The sequence below is a fragment of the Aulonocara sp. 'chitande type north' Nkhata Bay genome, linkage group LG4, assembly GCF_057382095.1.
Source record: "Aulonocara sp. 'chitande type north' Nkhata Bay isolate Kocher_YH1m ecotype deep benthic linkage group LG4, A_spYH_male_GT1.1, whole genome shotgun sequence".
Classification (NCBI taxonomy): domain Eukaryota; kingdom Metazoa; phylum Chordata; class Actinopteri; order Cichliformes; family Cichlidae; genus Aulonocara; species Aulonocara sp. 'chitande type north' Nkhata Bay.
In genome coordinates, this window is record NC_141347.1 from 11,080,497 (window position 1) to 11,098,767 (window position 18,271).

General features: G+C 39.8%; 1 protein-coding gene across 1 annotated transcript in view; it reads right to left on the reverse strand.

The window, feature by feature from the left end:
* Positions 1 to 953, reverse strand: part of LOC147331993 (prostaglandin E2 receptor EP1 subtype-like) — a 7,870-nt gene extending 6,917 nt beyond the window's left edge. Inside the window, exon 1 of the mRNA XM_086288367.1 lies at positions 763 to 953. The gene's annotated coding sequence lies outside the window, so the exon portion shown is untranslated. The remainder of the gene's footprint in view (positions 1 to 762) is intronic.
* Positions 954 to 18,271: the final 17,318 nt, after the last annotated feature.

Genomic DNA, 18,271 nt, shown 5'->3' on the forward strand with positions numbered 1-18,271 from the left:
CTCTGAGAACATTCAAACAGCTCTTTCACGTGTTTAATCACCACGTACCCCTGGAGGACCAGCAGGTGTGTGTACATGGGAACAGCATTAAAATAACAACAACTGTTTATTTACTGTCTTCTCAGTTAGAGCAGGCGAAAGGTGCTCGGGATAACGTGACTTACATTTCGAGAGCCACAAATTTGTTCTGGGCACCCTCAGACGGCTCGGAGCAAATAGCCTCACTTATCTTTTCATAGCAGTCGAGAAGAGAAGTCTGAACAAGTTCTGACAGCCATCAAGACACTGCTACACACATTCCTTTAAAGTGTAGTTACAGTACAGCAGAGGCAGCAACAAAACTATCACTAGGTTAAATCAAAACAGAGGAAATCATACATGCAGACTCGCGCATGCTGCAGAGACAGCAATCTATACACAGGGGAGAAAAATTATGTCTTCTAATCTAAACACTTTGAGAGTCCGTCTGTCCATCAAAAGACATTTAAAGATTTAGTTGTGGTTTGTTTCTTTATCTGAACCCCATATTATTCTGTGCCTGCTAACATATCATCAGAAACACGAGTAAAAAAAGAACTATTAAAAAATGCTGAAAGCCCATAAGGACAGACAGAAGTTTAGTTTAGTCGTTTCTTTTACATTTTTAAAGAGTTTGCTTTAAAGTGGGCAGTCATAGGTTTTCTATCTTCTGATATAAAAGAAGAACAAAACACACACACATTTTTCATGTAAAGTTAACATTTTAAAAGCTACTCTGCTTACCTGTGCAATGTAAAATCCATGGGAATGATTCGATGCATGTGAAAGCACGTTAATCCAAGCTGTTTTTTATTTTGTCTTGTTTTGCGCCCGAGAACGATGACTCCTTCACCTGGAGTGTTTCCTCATTAGAAAACTACGTAATGAGCTCCTCTCTCAGAACAAGCAGCCTCTCTGTTGCATTGCACAAGCATGTTCTCTGTGAGGCGCGAGTGCGACTGGCTGCTTTTATACTAAAGAGCTGCACCGTGCACACACCGCCTCTGGGAGTCTTAGTCATTGAAAATCACTTATTTCCTGCAGACAGACAGACTTTCATGAGTGCAAGGAATGAACGGGCTAGAAATCCCATGTCCCACATATGAATATTTTAAAATCCGGCTGTCTCGGGCTCCACCTCACCAAACAATACAGGGGCTCAAATGTTAAGCCTACAACTATGTGTAGATTCTGAAATCTACATGGACAGACCTGCACAATTCTGCAGGAATACAAAAAGCTTCTTTAGAGTGTCTCTTTTAATGTGCAGTGATGAAGCTGCTGACTGAAATAAATCTGACTTTGCATGGCAGCAGTCTTCTAAGGATGTTTCAAATTATATTTTCTGTCACCGCTAGAAAGATGACTCTTTATATTAAACATATTAAACCAAAGTGTCAAAGAACAAACCCACAGTTTGCGCGAGTAATTCAATATGAGTCCCCTAAATTCCCCATTTCAGACACTTTTTTCTTCCCCTGACTCTTTATGATGTCACAGAGAAGGGCTAGCCCTCTACTGTGAGGACAGAAGTGCCACTAACTTGCTGTTTAAACCATATATTTTTGTGAGGGGCAAGTCAATCACATGAAAGTTGGCTTAATGGCAGGACGAAGCGAGTGAAAACAGCTTGTTTCACACTACGGGTGAACTGAGGGGCTTACAGCATAAAGGCTTATTTTGCATTACTCAAGTTCAAGACGCAAAACATTAAGTTAGAAACGATTAAAATGCCTCCTTTGATTTACTTTAATCTGCATTCCATATTTGCTTTTGCTGCTAAAGAGACGTGTCCGTGTCTGTTGATCCTTTAGAAATTAAAACACGCACTCCGTTCTCCAGAGACTCATCTGAACAACATCAGCAGCTCTGTGGTCAGCTCTCATCAATGTAAACCAGCTGTGCTCCCACCGATACAAACATGTCTGCTTCAACCTCTGGGGCCCACAGCTGCAACATCGTGATTTTCCAGTTCGCCAGAGGACCAGACAGACTGCTGATAATAAACTGCTAAGACTGCACTCAGTTGATGAAAAGAAGGTATCCGGAGCTACTCGGATTTCCAACATCGCCAATCGGCCGTATCTCTGCACTTAAGAAACTAATGAAATTCCTCTTCGAGCAAGAGGACGTGTTATTATACTGTTACCTTATATCAAAACAGCATGAGGAATCTGCTGTCAAATTATAAGGCTAATGTACACAATACACCTCTATGTTCCTAGATACAATGTTGCTGCTGTGTGTGTGGAAAATCCGCTTTGACTGGCAAGGAAATGAAGTGAGGAGTGTGCATGTATACCGGATCAGTTCAATCAAAAAAACACAAGTGCTCTTTCACATCTAAGCTTGTGAACTGCATGTGTAAGTGTCCCACTGAATGACACAGCATGCCATTAGAGATAGGTGCAGCTAAAGCACCATTAGCTTGGGTTAATGCAGTCCTGTCCGGTTTTAAAACCTTGCACACGTATAACTAAATGGATGAATTCAGCATTCACGAATGGGAAAGAGCTTGGGTGGAGAGACGGAGGTGCAGATGAGTGATCCACTGATGAGGGAGGCTGTTAGGATGGTTGGACAGGAAGTTTGCTGTGGGGAACAAAAACGGAAAGGTTGCCAACTATGGACCGTTTTCCATCTACAGAGCTATGCCAAAATGAGCCATAACTGTGACCTAACAGGACGTCATTTTCTTTCCCCCTTTTTTCTTTAGTAGCAAAAAAACAGGCTGTTAAAGGTCTGTAACAACACATGCACTCATGCTGTGATCAAATATGCCAAAAAGATGTTTATTCTTCTTCTTTTTAGGCCTTATGAGTAACCGAGTCCAATTACAGTGCTATACAAAAATGTGTTTTATTTAGCTGTAAACATTTAATTCCAGATCACATGCCAAAACATACTTTAGGGAGAATGTTTCCTTGAAAACGAGATCAAAGTAAAAGCTAACAACCCCCCCCCCCAAAAAAAAAAGGTGGCTTTAAAAACATCTTTTCCATCTCTGGATGTGTGTTGGGCTGTGTACAGAAAACCGCACGACAAAAACAGCTGTAAGTACGCCTTTCATGTGATTTTGTGTCACAGTGAAGAACAGACGTCAGCTAAGCAATAATTCTTACTGTTCTTAAAACAAACTCTACCTGATACCTTAAATACCAGAAGGCCCACCCATGCCAGCGGTCATGTTTTGGACCTTGAACGCCTGGCCTCATTGCACAGGAAACTTCTAGGCTGAATGGCATTGCCCGTGGCCGAATATAAACAACAAGAGTTCATTAGAAACACTGACCTTTGCAGGAAGTCCCATGTTTTCCTATATTTACTTCTTGTTTGGACATCTACTGAAAAAGTCACTGCCCCTTCTTTCACGCGGTCTGTCTACAATGAGGATCATTTTGTGACAGTTTCAAGTATGATGAGGTTTAAATGCTGCTTGTTTGGCAGACTGATATCTGGAATTTATTTAGTAGGAAACCTCATAATTGCCATATTTTAGAAACAAAATTTTTGCATAATTGCACATGTTTTGCCGTTTGGTTTGGTCTAACTCAGTAAAAGCGTGTTTGTCGAAAACAGAGACTAGAAAATTTGGAGAAATTTTGACTTGCACTTTGCTTTAAGGCTCTGAAGACTTCCTCCAACTTTACTGTAACAGTTTCAGTACATAAATGAATGCAAATACATGTGCAGTGTATGTACGATTACACAGACAGCAGCATCCTGATGTCGTTGCTCGCTGTCATTTCTTCTGAGCTGTGTGGTTGCGACGCCTTTGAGCTTTTATGTTTCTGAGGAACATTTTTTTCTTGAAAGTGACAAAACAGAGACAACTCTGCAAAACAACAGTGTGGGTGGCCATTTCTGTGGAATTAGCCCCTATTAATCTTCACAAGTCTCTTGGTTCTTCTTCTTCTCTTGTTCTTCTCCTTTTTTGGTAAAAAGCCTTTAAATGCTGTCAGCGTTTAAAGAGGTGAAGCTCAACTAATGGCAAAATATTAAGTTAAAATGGAGTATACAAAAAATACTGGGCTGAGAAGAGGATTTCAATTTTTGTGGGGTTTTTTGTTTGTTTGTTGTCCACAGTGGCCTAGACACACACACACACACAAAGCTCACAGAACAAAAACAGTTACAGGGGAGACAATAACACGATGAACCAGCAGCAGAAGTGACAAGCTAACAGCTAGCAGACAATAGCAAACATATATCTACAGCACTGTATGACTCATGTAACTAAAACGCACATTAGAAGAAATAAAATAAATAAATAAATAAATAAATAAAATAAAATAAAACACACATTACCTGTATGTTTTTCTCCTCATGATTCAGATGATTTTGATTTCAGTTTCTGTCCCTTACACACTACACTTCCACAGTGCTCCATGAGATTTTGTTTTTTTTTCTACTTTCATGGTGTTTTATCCAACTTCTTTTTATTCAAGTTTAGGATTATATACCCAAAAGACACCAACGGAGTCACCAATTAGCCACCCATATGCTATGTAACTGAAAGAACCTGTGATGGACCAGGCAGTGAAGGAAAGTCGGACACAGGTTAAAGTCCATTAAAGGTTTTTTATTTAACCCCAAAATAAAATTGGTTAAACTATACAGAACATTTTTAACTTGGGCCCATAAAAGAGGTCAAAATAACAGAATTCTACTCAAAAACGGGCAACAAATGATACTGCTAACTAAAAAAACTGACCTACCTAACCGAGATACAGGAGAAACTTAAATAGTGGCTGATCAGCCCACAAAAACACAAAAGGAGTAAACCTAACTAAAACTAACATAACAAATTCTATCCCCCCCCTCATGGTCCAGAATCGTGGTATGACCCAATTGGCAGGCTTGCTCCGCCCCTTTTCCCACCTCTTGGCTCATCAATCAAGGGACCGGAGCAGCTGCCACGGACATAACTCAGAAAACAAGGAAATTAAATCATACATACATAACAGTGTAAACTAAAATGCGCACACTTATTTTATAATACAGTATTATGTGAGTATGTAAATTAATTCTAAACCAAAACCAGTTATTTATTATCCTGTAAATTAAATCTTATATTTAAAGAAAGAAAAATGTGAGTGTAGTGTTATGTGTAAGCCTCTACACTGATATTTGGTGGATATTTCTACTGTGTGACTATAACTGCAGCCACCACAAAAAGCAATAAACAAAATATTAAATATTCCAAACGTTTTCGGCCATTTTGACATAAAAACTAATAATGACATTGGAGTTTACATTAATATGAGTTGTAATGCTGATAATCCACCGAAATCAAAACAATGCAGGGGCGGCAGATCAGCCAAAGTCAAAGAACACTGCCACACATCTCCCTTAATTGTTTTGTGGTTTGTTGCTTTATTGATCGCTTTGATCATGAAACTGTTCAGCTTCTACTCTTCCCTGCACGCAGCAAAGCCAAACAATGATCACAGAATCCCTCTGAAAGGCGTGACAACCTGATCAGAAGCACAGCGTTTCATCCAGGAGGCCGCAAGCTCGAGAGAAAACATCTAAATATCAAAGGTCTCCCTAAAGATCCTCGCATGTTGAGTTAAACACACCTTCAACAAGCGACCAGCAAACCACACTGTTCCTTAATGTAAGTGAACAGACTTATCAAGGCTCTTTCATTAAGAGACGGGAGACTCTAATGGATCATAATCAGTTTTATGAAATTAATTTAAAAGACAATTTTAGTTTTTATCTTCTCAGCTGCAGCCCTGGTGCTGTTTAATGGTCTGATAGTGAAAAATAGTTATAAGAACGCAACTCAAACATAGACTTTGACTACATGCAAATATAGTGATGATGTAAGGTCCACAAGTAGAAATGGGTGCTTATAAAATAATGACATTGTTGTCAAATTTGCAGCCAACAGAAAAAAAAAAAGAAATCAAGGATTAAAGCTGTGTCTAAGATCTAACATTTGTTGCTGGCGGTCACCACGGAAACACAAAGATATCTGACGCTGCTGAGAAACTTTCGACCCTCCTACTGTACAGATGTCCAAGATCTTCCCGGAACAGTGATGGTATTTCTTCCAGAAAACTGATGGGTGTTGATTTAAGACTTGCTGATCTCTAATCTTGAGGGTCACAGTATAAGTTACCAGTAAGAAGTGAACCACCTTCAAGGTTAATCCTGAATTTAATCCAGAGTAAAATAAATCCCTGCTTTGTAGTACGGGCCTCAGGAAGTAACTAAATACTAAACAGAGACAAGAGACTCATGTTAACAGAAAGTCAGAGACAAGGCAACAGTGGAAACCAAACAGAAGGAAACAGAACAATGAGATGAAAACACGTCCTCATCTGAACATGAGGAATAACAAACTTAAAATAGAGGCTGAAGCTAATTTAAGACCAAGAATTCAAGTCCTGCTATGGCAGTAAATCATAAACAGGCATCCACGTTTGCATTGCTGCAAATACATAAATGCTGCAGTGACACTGGACGCTCACTGGATTCAGCAGCACTGCTAGGTACTGGAAAATCCATTTCTTTTGCAGGCTCATTTCTATGCATCAACTTTTAAGAGGTGCTTTCCATCGATTGCTTATGGGTGAGTGGTTTATGGTTGGATTTGGGTGCGTAGAGGGTGGGATAGGAGGCACGCATTTCCAGTTTGAATGCGATCTATAAAAGGAACATTGCCTGCAGGTGTTCATGGGTTACTAAAGATATGGGGCCATTAGAGACGTTTGTGCAGTATTGATCCAACACTAAGTTTTATAAATGAGACCCGAGGTGTGCAAAGTTTGCAAATGCCAAGAGGACTCAAAGCTACCTGTTGTAAGAATTTACCTTGTATTATAAATAAATAGATAAAGCAATAGATGGATGCAATGTGGATCTATACTGTGTACGCCTGATGTGTAATTATGCATCGCGTGTAAAGCGATACATTAATGTTATGTGTAAAGCGAGCTATGAAAGCAGTTACTACTGCCTGAAAGCCACTTATGTTTTTGTGCTGTTTCCTTTCAGCCGCACAAATTCACACAACTTAACCACTGTCGTCCACTAATGTCTTTTTTAGTCTCTAGCTGGTCAAAAAGGGAAACTAATGCGGATTTGTTTGCTTCTAACATGACAAGGATCCTCTCCCTCTCCCAGCTGACCTCCCCACTGGGATCCTCCGGTCGCCACATGTCACTCCTGCCACAGCCACTGCACAATTAAATCTCTGCAGTCAACCCCGACGTGCTTACCATATAAAAACGACATTAACGTTGTAAATATTCAAACACGTCAAACACTTCTGGTCCACCTTCTGATCGCTGCGACTGCCTGGCTCCTTCCTATAAAATCTAGGTGTACTGTAGTCACTTGAACTGCTCACATCATCATTCCTGCCTTTCATCAAGCGGACTTAATGAACGGCCACTTCCCGTACTAAGAGAAGTGCAAAATAGCGGCGGCACAAGGGCGGACACCACTTATCATTCGCTTTCTGTATAAATCAAATGAAAACTCCATTAGTGAAAATGAATGTGGTATATCAGGCTCTATCCAGCGAGAGGCTGAATCATCCCGAAAAGGTCAGACACAGAAAGAGATGAGTCACCCCTGCAGACGACCTCAATGCATAACTCTATTTAATGCATACGTCTGTCTTGTTTCAGAGCAGGTCTGCTGCAGTTATGAGGCAAAACGTTGGTTCACGAGGCTCACGTGATGTGTGATTATATAATGGAGGGCCTGCAGGATACATTGCATCGTCTGGGCCTGGTGGCTGTGGGTGTTGCAGTGACTCCTCAAAGTCCTCCACAGACAGTTGCAGTTCACTGACTGAGCCCCCTGGTCAACGCTTTTAAAATATTCCCTTTAAGGGGTTTTGACATTTTAGCAGTTTATCCTTACTGGCCTTCAAAATCCAAATTCCCTCATGATTATTGACTATGTCCATTAGTGTCACTGGAGTAGGGCGATAAGTTAAAACTCTGTGACAAGTCTGAGCTATTTTAACCTTGACTGCTGGTCATCCTCAGCCTCAGCTCCAGGCAGTGACATTAAGCTTGTTTCAGCTTGCCTTTGCCGCTTAATGTCCTCACATTGCAGAGAATACACAGTGATGGATGGTGTTTTGCTTGAATGTAGTTTGGTGACTGCATGTCGTGGTCCAGGCAGGCCTGGGGTTTGTTTCCTTTGTCTCTGTCTCTCTCTCAGGTGGAGAGTTGAGCTGCACCTGCAGGTGTTCTCCTCATGTTTCCGAGCTCCAGCCATCACACCTGTTGCTGCTTTGTGCACTGACTGGCTTGAGCAGCTATTCTCTGGCAGATCGATGTTACCCTGGTGATGGTAATCAGCCTCCAGTGAAAGAGGCATTTGATCCTTCTCCTCACATACCGGGTTTGAGTAATTGGGCCCCATCGTGTCTTAAAGACCTCATAGTCCTATATCACCCCAATAGAGCACTTTGCTCTCAGACTGCTTACTTATGGTTTCCAGAGTATTTAAAAGTAGAATGGGAGGCAGAGCCTTCAGCTTTCAGGCCCCTCTTCTGTGCAACCAGCTCCCAGTTTGGATTTGGTAAACAGACGCACTCTCTACTTTTAAGATTAGACTTAAAACTATCGTTTTTGATAAATCTTACAGTTAGGGTTGGATTAGTTGACCCTGAATCCTGCCTTAGTTACACTGCAATAGGCCTGGGCTGCTGGAGGGTTTCCCATGATGCACTGAACGTTTCTTCCTGTGTTATTGTAGGGTCTTTACCTTACTTTGATTTGGCGCTATAGAAACCAAATTGAATTGAATCTCTCCTGAAAACCTATAACACTTTCACAAGGAAGTAAGCCTTTCCTTCACCTCTACCTACTTACCTGCAACTATTCACCTGGCCTTGCATTTGGAAAAGAAAAAGATTCCACTAACCTGCCCGCACACTCTCCATCACATTCTCACCTGCTCATCTGAAATCCTCTGAGCATCTACTTGTTTTCTCTTGCAACCTTCTAAGAGCAAGAATAAAAACTAAAAAAACTGCATAGGGAAAATTAACTTCCAAAATCCCCACTATACACAGACCTGTGTTCACCTCTCCGGCACATTTCCTTCACCATTCCAATCTCACTTACCTGCTGTTCACCTTACCTGCCTTGGAGGTCCAGCTCTGTAAAAGCCTCAGTAAACTCACTCTCTCTCTGAGTCTGCTTTTGAGTCCTGTCACTTCAATCATGGTGACACTGCAGGAAGATTTAATTCAGAGCGCTCTACAATTTTTGAAAATTCTAACCAAACTTAAAATGCAACTACACGTAGAAGTTACAGAAGTTTTTCTCCCCTTATAACCACACATGGATAGATCAGATTGTGTGACTATTTAACAAACTGCTGTGATGTCAAACTGATTCACTGCTATTCCTCTAACATCATTATGGCTGCATTAGCTGATAATTTGACAAGTGCAACAAGCTGTAAAAACACTAGTCTGTGCGAAGTATAAGCCGCTCTCCTTATAAAGAACCACTGCGTCAAGAATTATTTTTGAATCTCAGTTTTATTGTCTATATATTTGCACGAGTTCTTGCTTTGAAAGTGCTAAATTTAGGGGGACTACTTAAATGACTCATGCAAGGGACACACTGAGGTCTGCGGCCAGCAGTTTGCTGCTGGTTGCAACATTAGTGATGAGCCTGATGTAGCTGAGACAGTCGTTGCTAAGAGGACTAATGTTTTTTTGGAATGCCAGGTGGAGATATGAACAGGACTGATGCTGATGGAACACTGGAGCCAAAGCTTTGGCTCTGTCCAGTAGCTTGTCTCCATCTCCTTACCTTAGTCATTTGTTTCACCTTTAAGCATCATTCTTTTTCAGGCTTTCTAACCATCTAATTTTACTCTCTGCCAACTCTGCAGAAAAACACATGCCTGTTTAGCAGCTGAGAAATTCCTCGACCCGCACTAGCTGGTTTCTAGCTTGCTATTTAGTATCACACACTGGGTTGATCGCAGGTTTTTATCGCCTTTATGAAGCCACAGTGCTTTAAATAAATCAAACCCTGCATTTAAAAAAACACTGAGCTGAAAGACACCAAAAAGCTCAGTTTGTTGTGTTTTAAAAGGCTGCTGAATGAAGAATTGTTAGCTATTAAGCTGCTTTCAAAATAACACTTTTTTTGTTCTGTTTTATCCATATTAGAAATGTCTTCCTGGTAAAAATATTACTTTTCCATAAGTTACATAAAAAGGGGGAAAAATGACCAAAGAATGACAGTTACACATCTCTACTTCAGGTCCTTTGACTATGGTGCTATTTCTCATTAGACCCCATGTAAAAATGACCTTTAGAAAATCAAGGGATATCCAGTTCTGTCCCCTGCAATTACTTGTTTTTTTTCCTCTGTCCTCAGTTTTTCCACAGCACAAGTCAAGTCACTTGCATGAGCCGTACTGTCAACATGAATCAAAGTGCGCTAGCAGAGCAAAGACGGCTAACTGCAAAGAACCTGTGGAAACTTTAAGAATCAGGTGATAGTTATGTAAGCTCTGAATGTGCTCTCTGGTTCTTATGTTCATTTATCTATATAAACTTTGCCTTTAATATAATAAAGTAAGAAAATAACTTGGGCTACAACAAATCTTTATCCAAGGTCATAAAATGGTGCTAAAGTTAGCAACACTTGGTTGATGGTTGGTTCCATAAAACTGACAGATCGGTGACCCCTGCTCCTCTAGTTTAATAATGAGACTTCTAGCTTTGAATTAAATTTCCCAACCACTCCATAGATCCTCATCAATACTACAGGATAACTTTTAGTACATTTTTTTCTTCATCTAGGGGGTAAAAAAGCCAGTTTATGGTCATGTACCTTTAAAAAAACCTGTCATCAAAACTCTCAGTAACTTATTTACAAATATTAGTGTATATCAGATTCCCAGTGACAGGAAGCAATAAGATAAAGGTTTATTCATTCATAATCTAAGATGGCCCTAAGATCAATCCAGCCTTTAACATTTGATGGGAATGCGCTTGGCTGTAGACCTCACCCAGGGGAGCGGGTCACTGCAACTCACAGAGTTGTAAGTGCCAGAGCTTTTCTCAAAGAACCACTTTGTTTATTCTTTTTTTTATCTTCAACACTTTGCTCTGAATAAACATCAGATATCACAGAGAGGGCAGAGGCATGAATTCATTCTGGTAACAAAACATGTGTCAGCTGGAATGATCTGCTTGAGAGAGGCCTCAGTTTGCTAACGACAAAACCTTCTGCTTATTTCAAGGATATTGCCAGTGGTTTTCTCCCTGTTTATAGTCCAGTGTCCATGAAGCTCAAACAGAACGATCCAGTTAACCATTTTTAGCCTCAGTGTTTTGGACCCTTGAAACTTTTCCTGCCTCACCTCCAAGGTTGTGTTTGGTTTCCAGTCAGCTGAGTGTGTTAGAAAAAACAACTTGTAAAGATCATCATCAGACTTACGCAGCACGCTCAAGACATCGCACAGCCGCAGCATGATGCAATTAGCTGTAAACAAACTAAACGATTTCGCTGAAATACATTTTTCCAAAATTTCATGTCCAGCACCAATTGGATTAAACACGTTTCATATGGGATAAATGGAAGCATGCAAAGAGGAGCAAGAGAAAGATCTGCAGAAATGAAAACTGATCATTTAAGGTTGTTCATTCTTTGTTCATTCAGTATCAGCTTTCCTTTGGAGATACAGGAAAAGTCTTTTTCTGCTAATTCTCCTTGTCCATGATTTGCTCTAAATTAAGCTAATGACGTCAGTTCTGTGTAATTAACAGCGGATCTATAAATTCCATTTAATTAAATGATGTTTATAACTCCCCATCCCCCACCTATTACACATAAACTACCATGTGAGTTCAACATATCACCCCAGAGATAGAAAGCAAATAAATAAGTGTTTTTCTAATGCATTGTGCAGCGTTGGTGTCTCCCATTCAAATTAACAAATTACTAATCGGCCTTCCTTAGAGTCAATCCAGTAAACTCATACATGCACATGAGTCAAGAACTTCCACAGAGGTATGGATGACTTCATAAAATAGGTTTACTTGCATTGTTTCATCGAAAACTATCAGAGAGGACTTCTAGTGAATCAACCTATTGTCAGTTAAAAAGTTATTAATCCCTTTCTTGCTAAATTAATTTGAGATAACAAGTTTAGACACTTTAAAGCCGCAGCGATGACACATAACATTAAATCTATTGCTTTGTTGAGAGTGAGTGAGATTTTAAACAGCTGACCTCAGAACTCAAAATAAAAAATTATCAAATATTTCAGAATTTTAAATGAATCTTTAAATCTTTGAATCTTTTTTGAGTTTGAGTCTAAAGTTTGACCTCATTAGACTGTTCAGCTCTGTTAAGCTGATTGATTTGACTGGCACTGTGACAGGTAGCTGTTTTTCTTTGGTTAAAAAAGGAAACTCCTGGAGGGCATAGGATTTGCCAGTAAGCACCATGGGTGTGATAAACACTCTTGTAAAGTTGCTGTCAAGCTGCGTGTGACTACAAGGATATTTTAAAAGGCCTGTGCGAGCTTGTTTTCAGCAGCCCCGAGGCATGCTCGCTGAATGACAAATGGAGGGCCGTGTTGAACTGTCTCTTAATTTGTTCTGTTCCACTCTTAAAACCCAACAAAACCGCTATGTTTCGTGGCTTTGAATCAGTTGGGACTTTAAAACTCTCGTGCTCAAACCAGTCTACCCACTGAACACAAAGGGTTACAGTGGTTTGATCAAAATGTGTAATTACTATGTCATTACTATTAGTGTGACTTCTTCTGCTTATCCCATTCAAAGAGCAAGAGCCAGGTTCTTTTTTTAATGCATTATCTCAAATCTGCATTAAAGCAAATCATCTTTGCCATTTTTCCATGTGGATTCTTAGATGTGAGGTCTCTAGAGCAAATTAGCATGTAGCAAACAGTGTTTTTTGTTGGGACAGCAGGGAAGTCTGGCACTAAACTGTAACCAAATCAAACATAACTTGACAGGGCTTGAGTGGCAGTCTGCACAAGAAGCAAATTTCTATATTAAATTGTAAAGCATAAAAATAACGCCTTTGCATATTCTGCTGCAAAAATGTTGTTTTTTATGCAAATGGTGCTCCTGAGGCAAAAATGACAAAGCTCTTTAACTTTGTTCACTAAGTCACTCTCTCTCACCTATCAAAATGTTTGTATATATATATATATATATAGTAGAATAATAAGGTCTTTGCAAAAAACGAATTTAAATGTCAAAGTGTGGTTTGAATTGGCTGAATCTGGTTTACAGAGTCACATCCAAACTCCTCATAAAGGCCTCATTCACAGCGTGCCAGCTTGAGTGTAATGGGCTCCCCTGCCTGCACCCTTCTTGATTGAGACCATATGAAGCAGTCTTCCCTCTGCAGCACATCACCCATACGCAACCCTCCATCTGCCCCTCCGTGCTGTCAGTTGAACACCTGGATAAGCATTTACGTTTAATCTCTCAAAATATGTGAAGTCATTAAATAGCTGTCATTCAGCGCTAACTCTGACGTCTCAATCTGTGGCTTCTTTAATGGCTTTGCTTACTGGAAATCCAAACGTTCCACCCTTGCACACTTTCCAGTGAGTTCAAAACAGTGCCATTAAATTTCAAGCCAGCGATGTTTGATTTTGCTGGTGGAAATGACAAATGTTGCTGTCTCGTTCGTTTAGCTGAGCGCTCCACTGGTTTGCTGAAAACACTGTTTCCAGCTACCGCTCAAGTTCTTAATAGTATAATAGTAGTGTCGCCTGCAAAATGAACATTGTGATTATTATTTCATATAAGAATAAATTGGCTTAAGTAATATAACAGCTAATTTTATCTGAGAGCTATCCAGTCTTTTATGGGAACAGAGCAGACACTGTCAAACCTCAAACTGCCCACAGTCTGATCCTCAAACCGCTTTGAATTGGATTAGCTCTGCTGTCTGTAGCCTGACGCAGTCTTATAGGCAGGTTACGATATGGTTAGCTGACTTTACGCTACAATGCACCAGCTATGCATGTGCTTTTGAGGTACAGTCACATGATTGCAAACAGTAATATTATCTTAAATATGTCTACTGGGCTGACTGGTGTATGTCTAACGGTTCAGGCTAACAGGACTCTAAAATTCACAGTAACTGATAGCATTAGAAAAGAGTTAGAAAATGAGATGAGATGAGATGAGAAACATTTGATCAAACATAAGATATTTGGGAAATTATTTTTAAAGCTGATGAAATGATGATCAAATAATAATAAACTATGAAAGATTTCTTATATCTGTCATCGTGACAGTGCAACTGCATCAGTCTGTTAGAGTTGTTCTGCTGCCAGTCCGGTAAGTGTTGCAGAGGGTGGTCAGGATTATCCGTGATTCAGGATAACAGTTGTTTAAGTGTAAAAAAAAGTGTGCAGGTTGCATCCAGCCTTACAGCCTGTGTTGGTCTTCCAGTTCAGCCAGATGAAAATGTTGATGCCCGGGTACTTTTACCTTTCATCAGCATTGTGTTTCGGGATAAGATGTGGGTCGTGTAGCCCTCCTTTTCCTTCTGAAGTCAATCCCCATCTCTATTCACATTCAGAAGCACTGAATACATCTAGCTACTGCAGAATCATCAGAGTATTTCTGCAGATGGCGTGACCTGGAGTTGTCAGAGGTGAACAAGGTGCACAGGAATGGAGGCAGTTAGTCAGTAATCCACGAGACGGTGTTCACTGACATCTGTTATTGCTCTCTCTGAATAGCAATGGCTGAATTGTTTTAAATGCACTTGAGACATCAAAGAAGGCGACTTTCACCATGTGGCCTTGGCACACACTGTATATGTACTTATTTTTAGAACTGATGCTGGGTTACGACCTAACACGCTCACAATCCTAAAACCGCCTGCCTAATACTGAAAAAGTATTAGGCAGGCAGATTGTGTTTGTTACAGGAGTGGGTGAAATAGATACTGAAGTGGACATTATTATTATTTTGTATGCATTTTTTTTCTTTGTAATGTTTACACAAACTGGATGCTGTCTGTCATTGAGGTCTTACCCATCACCGCTCAGCTGCTCGGATCATGCTCAGCTCAGATTGTCTTAGAGTCAGCCTTCATTTTAACCCCGCCCCCCTCCTCAACTCCACCCCAACTTGGGTGCCTACATTGTTCAGAAACGTATGGGAAGTAGCTTTCTTGGCTTTCACAACATATTCAATTAAAGCATAATGTTCTTTGAGTTGCAGTGATGGTCCTGGAGCAACATTGAAAAGATGTCATAGGACCAGCACGTACTAAAGAAGCCGTTACTTTCAGCTGCTTGCTTGTCACAAAGGGTCGCTCCGCATGTTTGATCTGGCAGAGTTTCAGAGCAGATGTTCTTCCTGAGGAAAACCCAAAGGGGATTTGTGTCTTCGGCTGGAATTGAACCAGCAAACCTTTTGCTTACCAAGAAAACATATAAACCACAAGCTCGTTCAAAGAGCAGTTTAAATATACAGCAAAATCCCGGGAATTTTAGGGCGGTGGCTTCGTCTAAGTAAATTAAATGCAGACAAATCTAACTGCTTGACCCACAGTGACTATGACAGTTTATTATTTTAATGTTTTGTCTTTTTATTTGTTGATTTATTTGAAGTTTTGAAGTTTGCGATTCTGAAGTTTCAAGAGTTCATTTAGTGAATAGTATTTTACTCTTTGGTATCATTGTGTGTGTGTACGTGTGTGTGTTTGTGTTGCTTCTTGCAAAATCTAATTTTACAGAAAATTTACCAGGAAATGTTTTATTTTATTTTTATAATTTGAATATTTAAAAATAAATTCTGACTCAATACATTTTAAATAAATAAATGTTTATAAACACTGTAGCTAATGCCATTTATCACATCGTTAAATGGCATATTTGGGTGAAATGTGAAGGCTTAGGGTCAGGGATGTAGAAACCCCTGACAAACATCTGTGACGTGCTTTGAAGTGGACATTCTTTCTCATATTGCCAGAGAGTCTGTACACAAACTGAGACAATAACACCATTGAAAGATTCTATCTCTCGTTTTTCCTTTTGCCTTCCTTGAGCTGTCAAACTATATGACTTGCAGTCCTTTTTCATTTCTGTATCAGCCATCGAATCTCCTGCTGCAGTTTCCTCTTGACCTCGAGCTTGTTTCCTATAGTGCCGTGCAGAGGAGGAGCCAGACATTTGAAACACCCGGGGCTTAGCCCTAAAGGGTAGTATGCATGTGGGATTTTTTTTTTTTTTTGAGGGGGGGGGGGGGGGGGGGAGGTTGTAGAAATGACTGAAAGATTAATAGGCTCTGTTTTGAGTTTTGTTCAAAAAAGAATGACTTCATATAGGGAAATATATATATCACACATGCAGGACACCTTAAACTAGTTTTTTAATTGAGCAGCAAGACAGAACGAAGTCGGGGCTGTATCAAGACACAGGGACTAAACCCCAATTCAACCAGACCCAGAACTGATCCAGAATTAAAACAGGACTACAACAGTTCAAAAGCAGGATTACTGAGGACTTAACCAAGACATAACCACAATCAGAACTAGATGATAGTAGCACTAAAAATCATCATAGACCTGCACTACACTTATTTATTTAATTCTACCAAAGTCCACTATTTAGATTGAGAAAAGTTTATATAATTATTTAGCCTTGTTGTGCAAACAAGCCTGCAGAACTTAATAAATATAGAATTTGAAAAATAGCAAACCTAAAAAGAAACACTAGGTACGAGATACATGAGTACCTATGATACAGTGATACTTTTAGTAAGCAACCATTTGACTAACATGTGTGTCTCACCTGCTCTTGTTCATCTCTGTTCTGTCCTCATTCTCCATCTCAATCTCTGCTCCTCTCTCTCCCTCTTTGTGCTGACAATCATCAAATATACAGTTGAAACCAGATATTTACAAATTCTTCAGATCAAAACACAAACACTTTTTTAATTGTAACATCAAATCAGACTAAATGTTTATTTTTTTAGATTGATAAATATAAAAACATATTTGTTAACTTTAAGAGTAAAGAGAGAAACTGTCTGTGTTTTTTAATTGCAAATGGCACCAAATTGTATTCAAACTGAGCCACACTTATGGAGCTCCACGATTCTTTTCCTGGTGTTTTGGTTGACATCTCTTGATTTTCCCATTTCAAAGAAGAAGGCTCTGTGTTTTGCCTTATATGCATCCACAGCTGTGCCACCAATTTACTCACATGGACTCTACTAACCTATCAGAAGCTTCTTCAGCTCAGAATGGAATCGTCTGGAGTTTTCTTATTAATTAACAATAAACTTAGTGTACATGTACTCCTAAATTTAATGAAAGTGATAAAAAATAGACAGCTCTGTCTCTCTTTATTCTGACATTTAACTAATTCAAAATATATTTCAATATTTATCTAAAACAAAGCTTTACTCTAAATTGATGTTGTACAGTAAAAATGTTTTATGTTTTCTCCCTAAAGTGTAAATATCTGGTTACAAATGTGAATATCCTGCTGTGTACTGAAATCCCTCTTGTTTTGCATAGAAATATACTGAACAACATACAAAGCATAATATATAAAATAACATTTACCTGAGTTTTTCTTTGAAAGAAGCCTCTAATGTCCATTCTTATATTTCAGTACATAACTGAAACCGAATTAGTCGGGGAGGGTAAGAACTGAAAATATGAAATAAACACACGTAAGCTAAGACTCTCTAAAAAATAGCATTTGTTCGGCTTTTCATTTCGCCATTTGTTGATTCACTTGAAGAGCAAGTAAAATAATATTGGTCAAGTGAGCAGTTTCATATCAATCTTTCGTGATGCACCGTCATATTTACATTATTTGTACGGTACGAATGATTTGCTTTGGTACCTGCTCAAACTTAAGCTCTCCTTAGTATGGCTGGCTCCGTCTCTCCAACAGCGCACTCACGGGCAGCAGCTCCCCCCGCCCCCTCGCTCAGTCGCTTAGTGCCTGAGCTTGGATCATACCAATATCAGGGGGGGATTCACGCACAGTCGTAAATTCCCACAGTGTGCACTATGTGCTTCGAATATTGTGTGTACTTTTTGTTTTATACAGTTGTCAGCCAGGCATCTAACTATGAAAAAATTACACTCCAAAATACCCCGGGCTTCTGACAAAACAACCCGGGCTTAAGCCCCGTAAGCCACCCCCACGCTCCGCCCCTGGTGCCGTGGTCCAAATACAATTGGGGAAACTTCCTGGAGAGGGCAGAGAGCAAAACCTATTTGTC